Raw genomic sequence first — 18,005 nt, forward strand, 5'->3', positions numbered from 1 at the left:
GCTAAATAAATATTTGCTGATAACTGTATCAGTGAATTAAAGCAAACTAAAGAATGCTCAACCATTGCAAATCTTGAGTTGCTTTCACCAAGACTTTGTTGAAAGGAAAAATTGAGGAAAACCATTTTTTAAATTTGTTGTTCAGTATCACAGTTTTTTTTGGCAAACTCAGAGTTACTGATATGGAGCAGCTTAGAAGTTTCCAAGTGAATCATCAATAATTAAAAGGTCAGATTAAGCAGTAAAGGATCAACTGTGAATTGTAGTTGAGGATGTATTAGTAAGTATGTACTATAAAATGTAGTTTTTTGATTTGCATTTAAGTTGAGCTATACAACATTTATAGAATATATATGATATATATGTATTTATGTATGCATATATATGATAGCAAATGCAAAGGCTTCAGGTATTCATCCAAGTGATATTTCTTAAACATTTATCAGATGCTTGAAATTATTCTAAATCATGACATAATGGATAAGTGTGGGTTTTTACATCAATATATCTGTGTTTGAGTTCTAAGTATTCTGCAAGTTATTTAGTCGCTCCAAGTCTCCAGTTTTTCACTTACAAAATGTAATTGCAATGCTAGTCATGCATGTTGTGAGCATTAGTTGAATGAATACACATGAAGTTCCTGGTGCATATATATGGCACACAACATTTAATTCCCCACAGTATTCGTTGCACTGTAGTTTGTATTAGAATTTTATGCATTATGCCTCCTCCTTCAGATTGTGAGTTGGTTAAAAACAGAAATAATTCCACTCATCCTTGTTGCCTTCTGGCCCTAAAAGATTTCCTGGCATGCACTGGGCATTAAATCAACATTTGCTGATTAAAAACACTCCCTTATTTCCAGGAATTTATAAGCCAAAGGGGAACTAAAATTATTCACATTAAAATTATTGCAGAAGATACAAGATAATGAATGGCATAAGAAAGGTATGAGCAAGTTGATTTGGAAATTTAGAAGAGGAAAACTATCATTCTGGCTGTATAGACCAAAGACAGCTCAAGGGTTGGAAAGAGTTTATTGGGCTGAGTGTACGCACTGCATGTGGGAGACCTGGGTTCCATCCCCAGCACCATATGGTTCCATGAGCACTGTCAGGAGTAACTCCTGAACACAGAGGTGAGAGTATGCCCAGTGCAACACCAGATGTGGCCCATAAACAAACAAACCAGAAACAAAACAAAGATAACTTCATGGGACACAGGGGGCTGGCTGTGAAAGATAAACAATAATTTTAGCATACAAATATAACAAGAAGGACATTTCAGGCATTAAACTGGATAATTGTTAGCAAAAGTTATGAAGTGTGTTAGAATGAGACATAAGTAAATGTTTTCATTTAAAGTTTAATTTTTATTTGATGTATAATTAGTTTACAATACTACAGATTTTCAATAGCATAGATTCATATTTCAATGTGCATTAAACACTGCACTGAACACCAAACTTTCAGTGTTATCTTTCTGTAGGCCCTTTCCCCATTACTCTTTTCCCATTTTCCTGTCACTTTAGTAGTTAACACAGATTTGACTGAGTCTAGGAATTAGTTTTGTTGGATATTGCCAGCTCACTTAACCGTTTGTATTCTACATCTGAGTAAAATCACTCAGCAATTATCTTTCACTTCATTAATTATTTCACTTAGCATTTATACCCCAAAACCCATCCATTTTGTCCCCAAAGATACAACTTAATTGTTTAATGTCAGAATAATATTCAATTGAGTATATAAAACTGTAGCTTATCTGTTTATTATTTAAAGAACCATGATTTACAATGTTCTGACCTCTTAAACTCTCCCCTCCTCATTCTCAATCCTGGGTTACTCCCCAGCAAAGAAATTTTTTAAGGGGGCAGGGGGAGCAGAGAGATAGTACAGTCAGTAGGGGGTTTGTCTTGCACTCAGTTGGAGCCCCCGAGTACTTCATGGGATCCCCTGAGATTTGCCAGGAGTGATCCCTAAGCAGAATCAGGAGTAAGCCCTGAGCACCACCAGGTATATGGGGCCGAGTGATAGTACAGTGGGTAAGGCACTTGCCTTGCATGCTGCTGACCTGGGTTTGATCCCCGGCATCCCATATGGTCCCCCAAGCAATGCCAGGAGGAATTTCTGAGTTCAGAGCCAGGAGTAACCTCTGAGCATTGCAGGGTGTGACACAAAATCAAAAAAACAAAAAAGAGTAAAAGATCTCCTTCTGGCCTCCATCTTGACTTTCAAAATGTCTGTACAGCAGACAATTTTGCTCAAAACTTCACAAAAAACCCCTTCAAAAGAGATTGCTATAAGCAAATAATCACTGTCGGCACCCCATTGTTCATTGATTTGCTCGAGTGGACACCAGTAATGTCTTCATTGTGAGACTTGTTACTGTTTTTAGCATATCGAATATGCCACGAGGTCACACCCGACAATGCATATATATATATACATATATATACACAATCACACACACATATATATGTGTATATATATATATATATATATATATATATCTGAGATAGCCTAGCAAGCTACCAAGAGTATCCCGCCCACATGGGCAAAGCCTGGCAAGCTACCCGTGGTGTATTCAATATGCCAAAATACAGTAATGCTAGGTCTCATTCCCTGACCCTGAAAGAGCCTCCAATCATTAGGAAAGACAGTAAGGAGAGGATGCTGAAATCTCAGGGCTGGGAGAAATAGAGACATTACAGGTGCCCGCTCAAATAAATTGAAAAACGGGATGACAGTGATGACAGTAACAGTGATGATTTACAATGCTATTGATAGTTTTGTTTACAATGATTTACAATGCTATTGATAGATTTTGTTTAGGGGGTCATACCTGACAGTACTCAGGTCTTACTCCTGGCTCTGTGTTCAGAGAGCATTCCTGGAGGGCTTGGGCAACCATATTAAGCTGCCAGGGATCAAACCCAGGTTGGCTGCAGGCAAGGGAAGTGCTCTACTCGGAGTACTATCACTCTGACTCCCAATAGTTAAGTTTTAGGCATACAATATATCAACACCAATCCCACTACCAGTATCAGCTTCTCTCCACAGTTGTTCCCATGCACCCTCTCCCCTTCCATCTGCCACCTTGACAGGCACATTTCAAAGTTAGGTGGTCGCAGCTTAGATCTCCTGCTTTCAGCGTTGTTGAGTCTGTGCTTTGGATATATGGCTATACCATTCTCTCACATCTACTTATCTGGTCACCTATAAGTGAGAATTTAGGCTGATGACATGATTTTTCTTTTGGTTTTGAGGTAGTACTCAGGGGCTACTCCTGCCTTAACTTTCAGGTGGCCACTCCTGGCAGTATTTGGGGTACCTGAGTGTTGAACACAGGTCTTCCATATACAAAGCATGCACTCCAGCCATTTATGTCATATCCTTGGCCATTGATTCTATGTTTTAACTCTTGTGAATAATGATTCTGTGAACATAGGAAGCAAGTATATTTTCTTTTCTTTTTTTATAATTTTTAAAATTTTATAAAGTATTTCATAATATTTCATTACATTTAATATTCAAACACCAATACCACCACCATGACACCTTTGCACAGCCATATTTTGGATGTTTCCATCCTGAACCCCAATCCCTGCCCCAAAGCAGAACCGAAATAATATATTTTGTATTGTTTGTTATGAAAAGCAGCTGAAAATGCTACAGGAAAATTATCCATAGAGGAAAGAGTGTGGAGATTGTTATATTTCACCCAGGCACCATTAAGCCCTTCTCTAAGAGATCACTTACATGTTGTTAAAGGTTGAGTCTAGTGTGATTTATATATATGTATATGTATATACATATATGCAAAAATGTATATTTCCCTCTAATATTGGTTGCCTCCTACTTTGAACCATATAAATGTGGTGCAGTAATCCTGGAGTATGGGTAGGGTGTGTGGTTCAGGGCTGTGTGGTCCAGGAATAGATTTACTTGGGGGTGATGCTCTGCCTGAGCATGTGGAGAGCGGCTGTGAGCATGGCAGCTGGATTCTGGAGGTTTTTGGCTTCTGGGGCTGGGTCCCTTGGGGCGGGGAGGGGTCTCATCTGCCCCCCTCTGGGGCGTTCCAAGTGAAACAGCCTCTCGAAGAGTCCCGTGGCATGGTGATGGTGAGCGTCCCATTATGCTCCCTTACAGGAGAAAAGGCCATGTGATCTGATGCAAGCATATTTTCAAGTTAGTGTTTTCATATCCTTCAGACAAGTGCCTAGAAGTGCTACTGCTAGATAATACGGATATATCTTTCAGTTGTTTTCTAGGGAATCTCAGTTTCTCATCGAGGCTGCACCAATTTACATTCCCATCAAAAGCTTTCTCAGTTTCCCCGACTATTAACATCTTGCTTCAGTATGGCACATACTGAAATAAATAATACTGGCACATATTTAAATAAATAAATAAAGCCCATCCTTAATTCATATTTATGTGGTTTTTGCTAATGTCCGTTTTTCTTCTGGGCAATCATTGAGGATACCAAAATACATTTAGTTGTCATATCTCCTTAGAGTCCTCTTGTCTGTGATAATTTCTCAGCTCTTCCTTGCTTTTGATGATCTTCATAGCTCAGAGGAGCAATACTCAGAAATTTTGTAAGGCTTTTGTCAAACCATTGTCTGATGTTTTCCTCATGATTAGTTTGGGAATATATTTCGAGGAAGAACCAAAAAGTGGAATTTTTTATCAAGTCAAAAGTACACACTATCAATATGTATTTACCAGCAACATAACATCTCTATTAATGTTAGCCTTGATCATCTGAATTTTCAAAAGATCAAAATCCTAAAAATCAGAAATCCTGAGCAAACTAAAAATGTAAGACAATATGTTAGAAATCTCCCTTGCCAAATGACCAATTATGTATGATAACTGACCCTTAACATACAACATTATGCTTATCTTTAAAATCATCCTTTATCAGAGGGTAAAAATAATTATTTTATTCTGGTTGTCATGGCGGAGGAGGGTTCCCAAGCAGTGCTCAGGAGATCAGGGCCCCTTCTGGAATTTTCCAGCCAATCTGGCCAGTAGTTCAATGCAAGGGCCTAAGAATGAGATGCTGCTCCAATTCTGCAGTGCCAGAGACTACCTGAATCATACCAGACGTGCTAAGAGCTTCCAGGTATGCATTCCATGATCCTTGTGCACCTCCAAGCATGCATCCAGTGAAGGTTGGGAACCATGTGATGCAAAGGATCAAAATGGGGTTGGTCACATGTAAGACATGTGCCATAATCCCTATACTAGCCCCAGAGAATAAAAATAAAAACAGTACTGTAGCACTGTCATCCCGTTGTTCATCGATTTGCTCGAGTGGGCACCAGTAACGTCTCCATCGTGAGACTTGGTACTGTTTTTTGACATATCGAATACACCATGGGTAGCCTTGCCAGGCTCTGCCGGGCGGGATGGATACTCTGGGTAACCTGCTGGGCTCTCCGAGAGGGACAGAGGAATCAAACCTGGGTCAATCTCGTGCAAGTCAAACGTCCTACCCGCTGTGCTATCACTCCAGTCCGAAAAAAAAATAAGTAGATAAATTAGCAACCTTCTGAATCACAGAAATTTGTTGACATATAGATCCCTCCCAGTGTTGTAATATGCTCCTTAGACCTTTGATTGTTAAAAAGCTATACTTCTATTCACCAAATTACAGAGAAATTAAAGAATGCTTCACATTGGATCGTGGATGACACTTTGAAGTGGACTCCATTTTTCTTTTAAAAAAAATTAACTATACAAGTCATACTTGTATAGTTGTTAAATCTGAAAATACTAGAACTTATCCACTTTTTATGTATCAATGACTGGGAAAGTTAAAAATGTCTATTTCAAGATCTGGGAACTTTGCAGAAGAAAGTGGATTTCACTTGAATCCCCAAACCATCGTGATAATTTTGGAATTGGATGCAATCAAGACTTCTAAAAGTCAATTTCAAGTTATTGCCAATTAAATTAATTCTTCTCCCATTTGGCAGAAAATTCATGTGAGGAGATTGGTCTCACGATCCAACAATAAGGAAGATTTTAGTTTAAAAATACATGCTTGTCTGCATAAGGATTCCTTCCAGATGAGGAAATTCCAGGAGATTTGAATGAATTCAGGCCTCATTTCCCTGGATAAGACAGAAAAGCTTCTGACTAGTTTGAAAATAAGCATGTGCATGGTGAGATAAGAAGACACATATACAAGGGTGTTGCTGCTCACTCACCACTATCATTTCTGCAAATCAGTATATGATGGCATGAAAAAGAGATTTCCATGTACCCCAAATAATTTAGAAGAATGGCACAGAAGACAGAGAATGTTGATGGGGGAGGCTCAATTTGATGTATATCAACCCATACAAAAATTTTTATAGGAAATGAATAAAATGGGGCAAGGAATTTTATACTTTTATACTTTTTCAAATTTTTTTAACTAACTTTACTCCAGTGTATTATCACAACATGCAACATTGATTTTTGTGACACCATAGTGAGTTTGAAGCTTCTTCAATACCTAAAGAGATGTCTCTTTTGTACATTTGCATTCGTAAAAGATAAACCTTATCCCCTTAACAGCTATTTTAATGTGTGAAGTGGGTTGTGGCATGTTCTATTATATTTTTCACTTTTCTCAAATAACCTGCCTTTTGAAATGCAAATAAATGCCCCTAAAATAAACAAAGTTTTCTAAAATTATATCTTTAGGACTTTAACCTTTTGAGATTGTGATTTTTGAAACTTCAGAGATTTTAAAATTTCAAGATTTCAACACAGGATTATGGCGTTCAGGATTGTGACTTGAAACATTATAACCCAAGAATTATTTTATCAATTGCTACTTTATTTTTGGGCTCAATTTTCTATAGCTTTGGTCATTGAGCATTCTTTCAGTTCATTTCCTATATCAGCTTGAAATATTACCATCAATTTTGAAGGCATTTTGGAATACTTTTTAAACTTTCTGGCACCTAAAAAACTCCAGGAGAATTATGACTGTTTTCCACCCCAATTCTAGAGTCAGTAATTTATCCAAAGAGTTCTGGTTCCTTTCAACAACAACAAAAAATTCCTTTAGAAACCAGAATCTTGGCTCAAATATGCCCACTATTATGAGGACAGGAGGTTAAGTTATGCAAGATTTCCTAGAAGCAGAAGAGCATTCTGTCATCTTCCTGTCAGGGCACAATTAGGGCATGTCTTCTTTTCTCATACTCCATTATTTTCAGCACCACTTTTCTCTTTACCCAGATAATAAATCTGATGGCCTAGGCCTAGTTATTTCAGGACAGCGGAAGAAAGGTTGGCAATAAGAATCTCTACTTATTACCACTCAGCCTTCATGCTGCAAACTAATATTGTTGTCATTTTTCCAGAAAAAAAGACCTTCCTGTACGCCAATAGCTTTCACTTAACTTTCTTTTTCAACAAACATAAAAAAAATGTTCTATTTTACTCTTGGTTATTTTGCAAGCTGTCCCGTAAAACAGACTTTTAAGAAACCAGTTTTGTAACTGGTTGAATTTGACTATTTTATTTGGGGAGTGCTAGGGGGCTACGAGCTGCTGGAGACTGAACCTAGAGTCCTGTGAATGTCAGCTATGTGACCAAGTCCTTTGAACAATTTCCCTGGACCCTTGCTATTTGCTTTTATAAACACAACCGAATTGACCCTGAGAAATCTAGATTTTTCTATATATTTGAGCTAACATCTCTTTTCTCATGTTCACATGGATCTTTGTATATGCAAACTTACCTAACACTTCAAAACCTTGTGTGTCAGCACGCATCTACCATTCCAAGTGATCCCTCCAACCATCATTTACTAGTACCTGTATTGCAAACCATAACACCCAAAGGAGAGAGAGAGAGAGAGTAAGAGGGAATGTGCCTGTCACTGAGACAGGGGGTGGGGAGGGGTGGGGTGGGGGAGGGATACTGGGAACATTGGTGGTGGAGAATGGGTACTGGTGGAGGCATGGGTACTTGAATATTGTTCGACTAAAATGTAATCATGAAAGTTTGTAAGTCTGTAACTGCCTCATGGTGATGCATTAAATTGAATAAATAAATAATAAAATATCTTTAACAACTTAAAAAACTTTTGTATCAATTACAATATGTAAAGCATTTGCAATCTACTACATTTTCTTGTATGACCCTGAAAACATCATATTGGGAGACAAATTTCAATGGATCTTTCTAGTTTCTACATGTCAAGTGAACATGTCTGTTTTTATTATGTTTTTTGGATAATAAGTGATAATGAGCACTTTCTTATGCTTGTTGGCACTTGTATGTCTTCTTCATGGAAGTATCTTTCTCTTTTGCACATTTTGTTTTCCTGGGCCACACTCAACTGTGTTCAGGGATCACTCCTGACTCTGTGCTTAGGGATCACTCCTGGTGGGATTCAGGGGACTATATGGGGTGCCAGGGATCGAACTCAGGTCAGCTATATGAAAGTTTTCTAATAAAGTATACTAAAATAATGTTCAAGCTTCCTTTTTGAATAAAGGATTACTTCTTAAAATACCTGCAAATTGATAATAATTTATTTTTCTAATGCGGCTGAGTATATATATGGAGACATTTCTTGCATTTCTTTTATTGCCAGAATAAGAAGTCTATCACATTAAGCCTTATGTTTTTTTCAATACTTCTTGTGCATGCCCAATTTCAGGAACAGAGCCAGGTTACTTTTTCCCTGTGGTTCCAGATCTTTATTTTCAAGAAGGCGTTTGGCCAACAGAAGTTAGTTCCATTACCAGATTCAAGATTTTCAGCATTAGCAAGTCTGCCTGTGGATTGGGCCACACATGTTCAACTTGATCCCTGCCCTGGTTAAATGGCCTTGTCACAACTCAACTTATGCTTTAAATGTGGACATACTCTGGCATTGCCCTTTTGCATCAAGTTAGGAAACATATAAGTATAAAATAGGGGTCAACACACAAAATATCTAGAGAGGTTCTCACTTTATTTAAATGAGAATAGTGGACCAAGTCTACTTTATAAAAAACTAGATAGACGTCCTATTAAGAGAGAACAGGCTCTACTCAGGTCGAGCAGCCAGTAGAAAATATGAACCCAGTATTGCAAGATCATCTGAATTTCTTAAGAAATGTTATATTTATTTAAAAATAGCAAGTCACATCATTTTTAAATATTAGCTACTGGAAACATTGCAGTGACTATATAAAACCTTTTTGCTTATATTTTACAGCCTGTATTTAACATGTTTTGAAATTGGAAAGATCTGGCTACCTGTATTCTGTTAGGGAAGTTTTCCAGAGCTCCTTTTCCATGATCTTTTCCTCATTTCTAGAAGGGGAGTCACAGTAGTGCCTGCCTCACAGGTTGGGGAGACCATTAAATGAGAAAATGGAAATAAAATGGTTATCACAGGGCAGCTCAAGAAGTCAATAAATTTGATCTCTATAAGTTCTTCCCATGTAGCACACAAGATCAGTTTATCTGCCCAGCCCTGGACTTTCTAACCACAATTTTCTTCAAGCATGTGTCTACAAAGTGTCATATCAAGGGCCTGGTTTGACTGCTAAGCACCTTCATACAGTCCCATCTTTAATGTGGCCTCTTGTATTGGCAGAAAAACTGTACTCGGCTTGCTTTTACACTCCTTGTCACACACACTTCACAAATAACCATAGTGGACTGAAATTTCCTGTAATTTTGTCAGTACCATATAAGGACATCCTTGCAACTTGAGCAGGCCCTTAATCACTTGTCCTCTCATTTTCTTCAAAACATGTTTTGGAATACTACCTTGACTTCACATTCTAAGTAGAGGAATATGGAATTCACGGTGAGGGGGTGAAAAATGGATACTTTATAGGAAGTAGTGTGGTAGAGGTGTGGTGGTGATGATACTTACATAACTGTCGTTGAGATTCTATAGCTATTAATGGGTAGCTCTAAATATGATGAGATCCCAGCTGTCTTAAGAAATCTTTCTGTAAACCCATCTCTCTTTCTACTCAGTAGCCAACATTCCTTTTACTTTCAAGGAGTACACTGTTTTCTCTCTCCATAATAATCTCACATTCACTCAACCCAGTGAAGTTTTTTTTTTCTCTAACCCATTACTGACGCTGTGTGAGTCCAGAATATCTTTTCTCATCAATATTCATATATTAATTCAACAAATACCGAGTCTCTATTAAGTATCAAACACTGTCACTCACCACTGAAAGATGACAGCAAATAAACTAAGGTCTCTTTTCTTATCAAGTTTACAGTCTAGGTGGGAATGCAAAGTAATTCTATAAAGTGTGTGGTAGAATGAGGGTACTTTAGGTTTAGTGGTCATGAAGACTTTAACACAAACAAGGGAAACTAAAACCAGAAAGTGACTATATAAAGTAGATCTAATATGAATTAAACATAAAGATTTATTCAACAGGTTATAAAGCAAATTATATGTGAATTTGTAAAAATATGGCAAAAATGTAAAATAAATTGAAAAAAATGAGTAAATAATTTCTTTAAATAAAACTATTCCTAAATAAAAAAACAAGATACTTGAGCATGAAGAAAATTCTGGAACTTGTAAATAATAAGATGAAAAAGGAACTGTTTGATTTAAAACCAGCAGACTGCCAATAAAAATACTGTAAGACTCTCCAACAATGTACAGGATTCTAAGAAAATATTTATATCTACAGAATGTGTGTTTCTATAGATAATTTGGAGAATATAACTAACAGCAGGAGCTACGTAAATCATATCCTCTAAAGAGACCATGGTTATCCTATTTCCAGCATCTTCTAAAACTGGACAGAGCAGAAAGCACCCGGAAAGCAAACTGATGTTCTTCAACTTAATTCATCTTGCCGTCCTTCTTTTGGAAGGAGCAAAATTGATTACTCATGTACTATAATAATAACTCCCTTTGATGCATGCTGAAATTAGGTAATGGACCAAACATGATGACCTCTCAGTGTCTGTGTCGCAAGCTATAATGCCCGAAAGTAGAGAGAGATTATGGGGAATATTGTCTGCCTTAGAGGCAGGAGGAGGGTGGGGAAGGGGGGGTATACCCGGGATATCGGTGATGGGGAATGTGCACTGGTGGAGGGATGGGTGTTTGATCATTGTGAGATTGTAACCCAAACATGAAAGCTTGTAACTATCTCACGGTGATTCAATAAAATTTTAAATTTTTTTAAAAATTAATATCTCCCATTATAGAAAGAGGATGTACTGAAGGATGAAGTAGAATTATTAAGGTAAGGTTTTCACTTGTTATTTGTTATTTTTGCTTCAGGGACCATATTTGACTGTTCTCAGGGCTTACTCCTAGCTCTTTGCTCAGGGATCACTTGAAGTGTTTGGTGCCTAGGATTGAACCCAGGTTGGCTGCACACAAGGCAAGTGCTCTGCCAGCTGTATTATCTCTCCTGCCAGCTTTTGCATTTATTTCTTGTGTATTTTTTAATTGAATCACCATAAGATACAAAGTTGTTCATGATTGAGTTTCAGTCGGAAATGTTTGAGCATCTAGCCATTCATCAGGGTTTGCATTTAAATGATATAAAGAAAAAGATGTGTAGGGTGATAAAAGTTAGAGTAATGGAAGACCGCAGATTAATTTACAGCTTTCAGAGTTTCTGACTGACTTCAACATGCTTCAAAATAAGAAATTCCTTCCACAAATTTGCCTTTTGTCTGTTGGTTGATGTTGTTGTTGTATTTTGGAGGGGGGTATGTTTGTTTGTTTGAGCAGTCATACTCAAGGGAGACCCCTGGTGGTGCTCAGGGGACAATATGCTGTCTGGGATCAAACCAGGATCTGTACTAGTGACTGCGCGCACAGCAAGCCTTCTATCTCTCTGCCATGCACCCCCATCCCCTTTCCATAAATTTAAGGAGATTTAATGTTAGGGAAGCTGTTATTAAAATTCATTTAAATAAGAAATAAAATGTTCTCCACAGCTACTTAAAAATCAATGTTGGTATCTATTATGCTACCTTTTTTTTTTTTTTGCTTTTTGGGTCACACCCAGCGATGCTCAGGGGTTACTCCTGGCTTTGCACTCAGGAATTACTTGGGGGACCATATGGGATGCCGGGGATCGAACCTGGGTCGGCCGCGTGCAAAGTAAACGCCCTACCCGCTGTGCTATCGCTCCGGCCCCCTTTTTTTTTCTATTATGCTACTTAAATGTTTTAGAAAATTTACGTCATTTTGAGCACACAGATCTCAAAATTTTATTGTCATCTTTGATGATGAAATATTAATATCACTTCTGATATAACATTCAAAATGCTTGGGGGCATCCCCCATGGTGTTCAGGGCTTACTCTGGGCCCTGTGCTCAGAGATCACTTGGGATCGGGGAGATCATATGCGGTGCCAGAGATCGAACCCAGATCGGCCATGTGCAAGGCAAATGCCCTACTGCTAGACTACTTCAGGCCTCCAGAAAGTTTTTTAATTTTTTTTTTGATTTTTTTTGGGGGGGTCACACCTGGCGATGCACAGGGGTTACTCCTGGCTCTGCACTCAGGAATTACCCCTGGCCGTGCTCAGGGGACCATATGGGATGCTGGGATTTGAACCCGGGTCGGCCGCGTGTAAGGCAAACGCCCTACCCGCTGTGCTATCTCTCCAGCCCCAAGTTTTTTAATTATTATTAAAACTAAAGCACTCCTGAATATTTGGCAAGTACATTTTTAAAGGTTTGGGGACTATATCCATTAAAAATAGTCTTTCTAGTTGACTCACTTGCATAGAAAATGAGTAAAAATATATAGAACAATTTTGCTCTAAAAATAAATATTTAAAATAACAGGGTCAGGGAGAAAGAACAGGGTTTCAATTTCCGGAACCACAAGTATCCCCAGGCATAAGGGATACAGATTTGGAGTCCCATGAACAGTTCCAGATATGTCCCAGGAGGCCCTCAGCACTGCCAGTGCAGCCAGGTACCCCTGGGACTACAGAAAAGAGCACCATCGAATCCTTAAGGTCTTGCATGGCACAGATGCCAGGACTGGCCGACAATTGTGGGTGGGGCTCTGGGAGCTTGGAAATCCTCATCCCCCAAAGAGCAACAGAGAACTCTTTGCTGATCATATTTGTAAGTAGGTATTGCGCAAAGGCTGGAGAGATAATCCAGCGGGTAAGACTCTTGCCTTGTAGGTGTCAGACCCGGGTTCAGTCCTGAGAATGGTTTGGAGTGATCCCTGAACACAAAGCTAGAAGCAAGCTCCAAGCACAGCCAGATGTGACCTTAAATATTTATGGCACAAAATATTAGAACATAAAGTTTAATACAAAATTTTAATATTAAATTTAATAATGTGCTACATCTGGTAAAATAATTTTAAAATTCATAAGAAAAAACTTTTATTGGTTTTTGAGCCACACAGTGATGCCTAGAAGTTACTCCTGGCTCAGAACTCAGGAATTACTCCTGGTGCTTCGCAGGGGACCATATGGGACTCTGAGGATCAAACTCGGGTTGTTCATGCACATACAAGCAAGTGCTCTCCCCACTGTACTATTGCTTCTGCCCCTGAAAAAACATTTTTTAATTAAGAGAGGGCTGGAAAAAGTATATTGGTAGGGTACTTGTCTTAATTGCTGCAGAACCAGGTTTGATCCCCTACAGCCCAATAAATGTGATCTCTGAGCACAGAGTGAGGAGTAAGCCCTGAGCACTGCCAGGTGTGGTCCATAACAAACAAATTAAGAAGATTTTGATATTATTCTCAGTTGGCTGAAAATCTCCCTAGGGTGAGAGAGATAGTGCAGGTGATAAGGTGCTTTCCTTGCTTGCAGCAGACCCTAGTTTAACCTTTTGCTACACACACACACACACACACTATCCTTAAAGACTACGAGGAATTGCTCTTGAGTGCAGCAATAGCAAGCTTAACTCCACTAAGCCCAAAGAAAAACACATAAAAAATCTTAATACCTAGCCAATGAAGCCAAATATACTCACGCCTACTTAAGAGTTTTATCTGTTGCCACAGCACACGTAATAGACTTCTGGAAACTTTCACTCTCTTCTCCTGAGAAAATAAAGAATGGAACGACAGTGGGAAAGGTAAGTAAACAAACCTCATCTTAATCAGAATATGACCTACAGACTAACCTGGAAAAATAAGTAACAGAAGTGTCCTTTAAGGGAAAGCCGCAAAATGCAGCATGATTAAAGAAAATCCTGGTTTCTTTTTCTCTTTTTTTAAAAAATTCTGGATTTGGGGGCTGGAGCGATAGCACAGCGAGTAGAGCGTTTGCCTTGCATGCGGCTGATCTGGGTTCGATTCCCAGCATCCTATATTGTCCCCTGAGCACCGCCAGGGGTAATTTCTGAGAGCTTAAGCCAGGAGAATCCCCTGAGCATCGCCATCGCTGGATGTGACCCAAAAAGCAAAGAAAAAAAAATTCTGGATTTGGGGCCAGGCCCGATCATGATCAGGTCTTCCTCCTGAAGGCTATGCATTCAGCGGGCAGTCCTTGAGGGGCTGGGAGGGGGGGAGCATCACGTGATACCTGTGATGGAACCCCGGTCAGCCATGCGCAAGGCAAACGCCCCACCCACTGTACAATCGCCGGGTCCTGGGAAAATCATAGTTTCTTTGGAATTAACTGCACTTACAAAGCTCAGTTGATAATGCTCGCTGACATTTCACTCAAGGTGAAAGCAGTGAAGATCCCCCGAATGGCGTAGGTCCCCAAACTAGAAAACTCAGCGCTTTTCATAGTTACCGATGTTTATTCTTCCACACCCGGCAGAGTTTGGGCTGGCTCCTGGCATGGTGCTCCCACGGGTAACAGTACCAGTGGAGGCACCGTGCTGGGGCTTTAGTGCCTTGGAGCAGGGTACCGGGTAGTGAGATGCTGGGGGTCATTATGCTGTGGGATCAGCCTGCCAGTAACAGCGCTCGGACCGCGGGCTCGGGAATGTGGTGCTCAGGGGCACGAGTGCTGTGCGCCCTAGTGCCCCTGTGCCGGCCCCATAGCTTGTGTTTCCCGGGCAGTGAGATGGCCCGGTGAAGGGCTTCAGCTTCGGGAAGCTCCGGTGGTTGACGCGGCACGTCCGTCGGTGGGGTACTGGACCTGGAGGTCTAAGTCCTCCAACATGTTTGCCAAGCTCGTGGAGCCACAGCACACACACAGCCATCCGTGTCTCTCGGGCGGGCTAGGGATCCTCAGCCTCCATGGCCAGAGTGGAGCTTCTCCAGAGTCAGGCCGTTCAGGCAGGAGACAACGTATCTATTTATGGGCCTGGGTATTTAAATGAGGTGTTATGTATATGCAGTTTCTGATTGGCCAGAATGTAAAGCCCCCTCAACATGAAATGTGATTGGACACTTTCACAGGGAGCTTGGGTGCCAGACTGTATGAGCCAATGAACTCTGCACAGAGGCAGGAATGGCCCCTGAGTATCATGGGTCTGCATCCCCCCAAAAAACAAGCAACGTACACACAAATATAACTTAGGACTCAATCGAATAATAGAACTAAATGTATTTTTTCATCTTTTTTAATTTTTTTTTTATTTTTTATTAGAGAATCACTGTGAACTAAATGTAAATTTTGAAGAAAAAATTTACTGTTCCAGTGCAATGAACTCTGATATTATTTCAGTTCATTCATATCGCCCACTTATATTCTTTTCCATTAAATCATATTATTTTGTCTGTTTCTATTTTACACGCTTGCTTATTGAGTCATCATAATTTAAAATAGCATTAAAATTTTTTTCTCTCTTTGAAAATTCTAGAATTTACCTATGCAACATCTAATAACATTTCTTTCTGCTTGTCTTTTGGGCCACACTCAGTAGTGCTCAGAACTTACTCCTGGCTCTGCGCTCAGAGAGCACTCCTACTGGGTCTCAGAGAAGCATAGTGGTGACAGGGATCACCAGATTGGCTTCCTGCAAGGAATTCACCCTAACCATTGTACTATCACTCCATCCTCTCCAATAATTTTTCTAATTTTAAAATAGTCAAAACTGAACCAATAATAGCATTGATCTGGTTTTAAGCACGGAGGTGGAAAAGCTATTTCTCTGCCTGTTTTCTGCTTCCTTAATTGCTGGCTTTATGTGGGGGGTCCTGAAGTGTTCAGGGTCTGCTCTGGCTTTTTGCTTAGGCGTGGCCCAAGCTGGTGCTTGGGGTACCTAAGCAGCTTCAAGGCTTTAATGCAGAACTCGTGTTGACTGCATTGTTCAGAGTCTATTCCTGGGTCTGGGCTAGTGATGCTAAGGGGACCATATGTGGTACCCAAGAATGGAACTCGGTATGAAACCTGGTCCTCCCCATATAAGGCAAGAGTATCTTATCCAGTACTATCTTTCTGGAACCTCCTAACTTGTTTTGGATCATGGTAGGTTAAGTATATGACTCTCAGGTTGGGAGTGGAATATGTCTCTGTATTTTGCATTAAATAAAAGGGAAAGATGGGGCTAGAGATTGTACAATTGGCCAGGGGCTTGCCCTGCACACATCTGACTGGATTCTATCCTGGAACACCCTATGGTCCCCCTAGCCCTGCCAGTAGTTAATCCCTGAGCAGGGTCAGGAGTGAGCTCTGAGCTCTGCCACATGTAGCCCCCACAACAACAAGTTCAAAAATGAAAAATAAGGGAAAGATGGGTAGCAATAAAAATATGATTTTGTTTTTCTTCAAGCATGTGATACTCATATTGTTGTTAATATGATTTAATTTTCTATTTGACTTCTTTAATTGTACAATTAAAAAGTCACTTAATGATCTTTTAATCATCCAATCTTTCTAAAACTATGTTTCTGAACATAAAATAAGTTGGTTTTCTAAATGTTTTGCTTTTAGACTGATTTCTATCTTTTTATTCTGTGGAGGGAGATCATAAATAACATGGTCTGGGAATTGAGTCCTCTGAATTGTTTTACATTTTTTTAAAGCTCAGTATTTTTCATCAAGTTTGTTAAGAGCTTCATTTGAAATTTTATAAGTCTTAAATAAAACTTTGATGTAAAACATTTGAAAGGAGTCACTCCCAGCTGAATGATGAGACAACCCTAGATAAATTACAAAAATGGAAACTTCGTGAGTCCATCAGACAATAGACAATACGCTCACCCAAGGGGAAACCTACACAGAGAAAATTCTACATTGGATCTAGAGAAAAATAGGCTCAAGTCAGGAAACAGGACCTTCAACTGAGATATACATGCAAGAAAGGGAATGATTTTATCTCCAGAGCATTTCCTTGATATAAACAGAGATTTATAAACTCCCATCCTGATTACTACATATTAGTTGGAAGCATTAGAAATTGCTTAGAAAGCATTGCAATGGAGCTGGCTGCATAATACCTTGAAGAACTGCCATGAAATGAAGGCCAGGGCCCTCCACTTCAAAAAACAAGAAAACATTATTCTCTAAAAAGTATAAATATGACTAAAATCAAAGATCAAAGAGAGGGGGGTTGGAGCGATAGCAGTGGGTAGGGTGTTTGCCTTGCACGCAGCCGAGCCGGGTTCAATTCCCAGAATCCCATATGGTCCCCCGAGCACCGCTAGGAGTAATTCCTGAGTGCATAAGCCAGGAGTAACCCATGTACATCGCCGGGTGTGACCCCCCAAAAAAAGCAAAAAAATATATATCAAAGAGAATTTGAAGTGGCCAGGATATATTATAGGGCTCATTTTCATCTCTGCACCCTAGAGCAGCACACTAGCACTGTCAGAGCTGGTCCAAAGACCGATGGCATGCAGAGCCCAAGAAGCACCTCACACTGAACTGCTGGGCACAGTTAACCAAGTATGACCAGGAGTGACGCCCCAGGCGCCATTCAGCATAGATTAGGAGGCCTACTCTCTGCTCCAGCCAAAGAGAAGAAAGTTATTCAAAAAGCTCATAGCAGGGAATGCCCAGTAGGCCCTTGGTAAGTAGGTTATTTTCAGCAGAGACCTGTAAAGCCAGGAGAGAATGGGGTTTTATATCCAGTGTTAAAAGAAAGCTGAGTTGTTTTAGAATTAAAAG

General features: G+C 39.7%; 1 protein-coding gene across 3 annotated transcripts in view; it reads right to left on the bottom strand.

The window, feature by feature from the left end:
- The window catches only part of PASD1 (PAS domain containing repressor 1), a 259,538-nt gene that overhangs the window by 154,830 nt on the left and 86,703 nt on the right, over positions 1-18,005 (bottom strand). The window contains exon 2 of one of the 3 annotated variants that reach the window (XM_055121490.1): positions 13,969-14,038. The exons of the other annotated variants lie outside the window; for them this stretch is intronic. The gene's annotated coding sequence lies outside the window, so the exon portion shown is untranslated. The remainder of the gene's footprint in view (positions 1-13,968; positions 14,039-18,005) is intronic. 3 annotated transcript variants of the gene reach the window in all.

This window comes from Sorex araneus, chromosome X, assembly GCF_027595985.1.
Source record: "Sorex araneus isolate mSorAra2 chromosome X, mSorAra2.pri, whole genome shotgun sequence".
Classification (NCBI taxonomy): domain Eukaryota; kingdom Metazoa; phylum Chordata; class Mammalia; order Eulipotyphla; family Soricidae; genus Sorex; species Sorex araneus.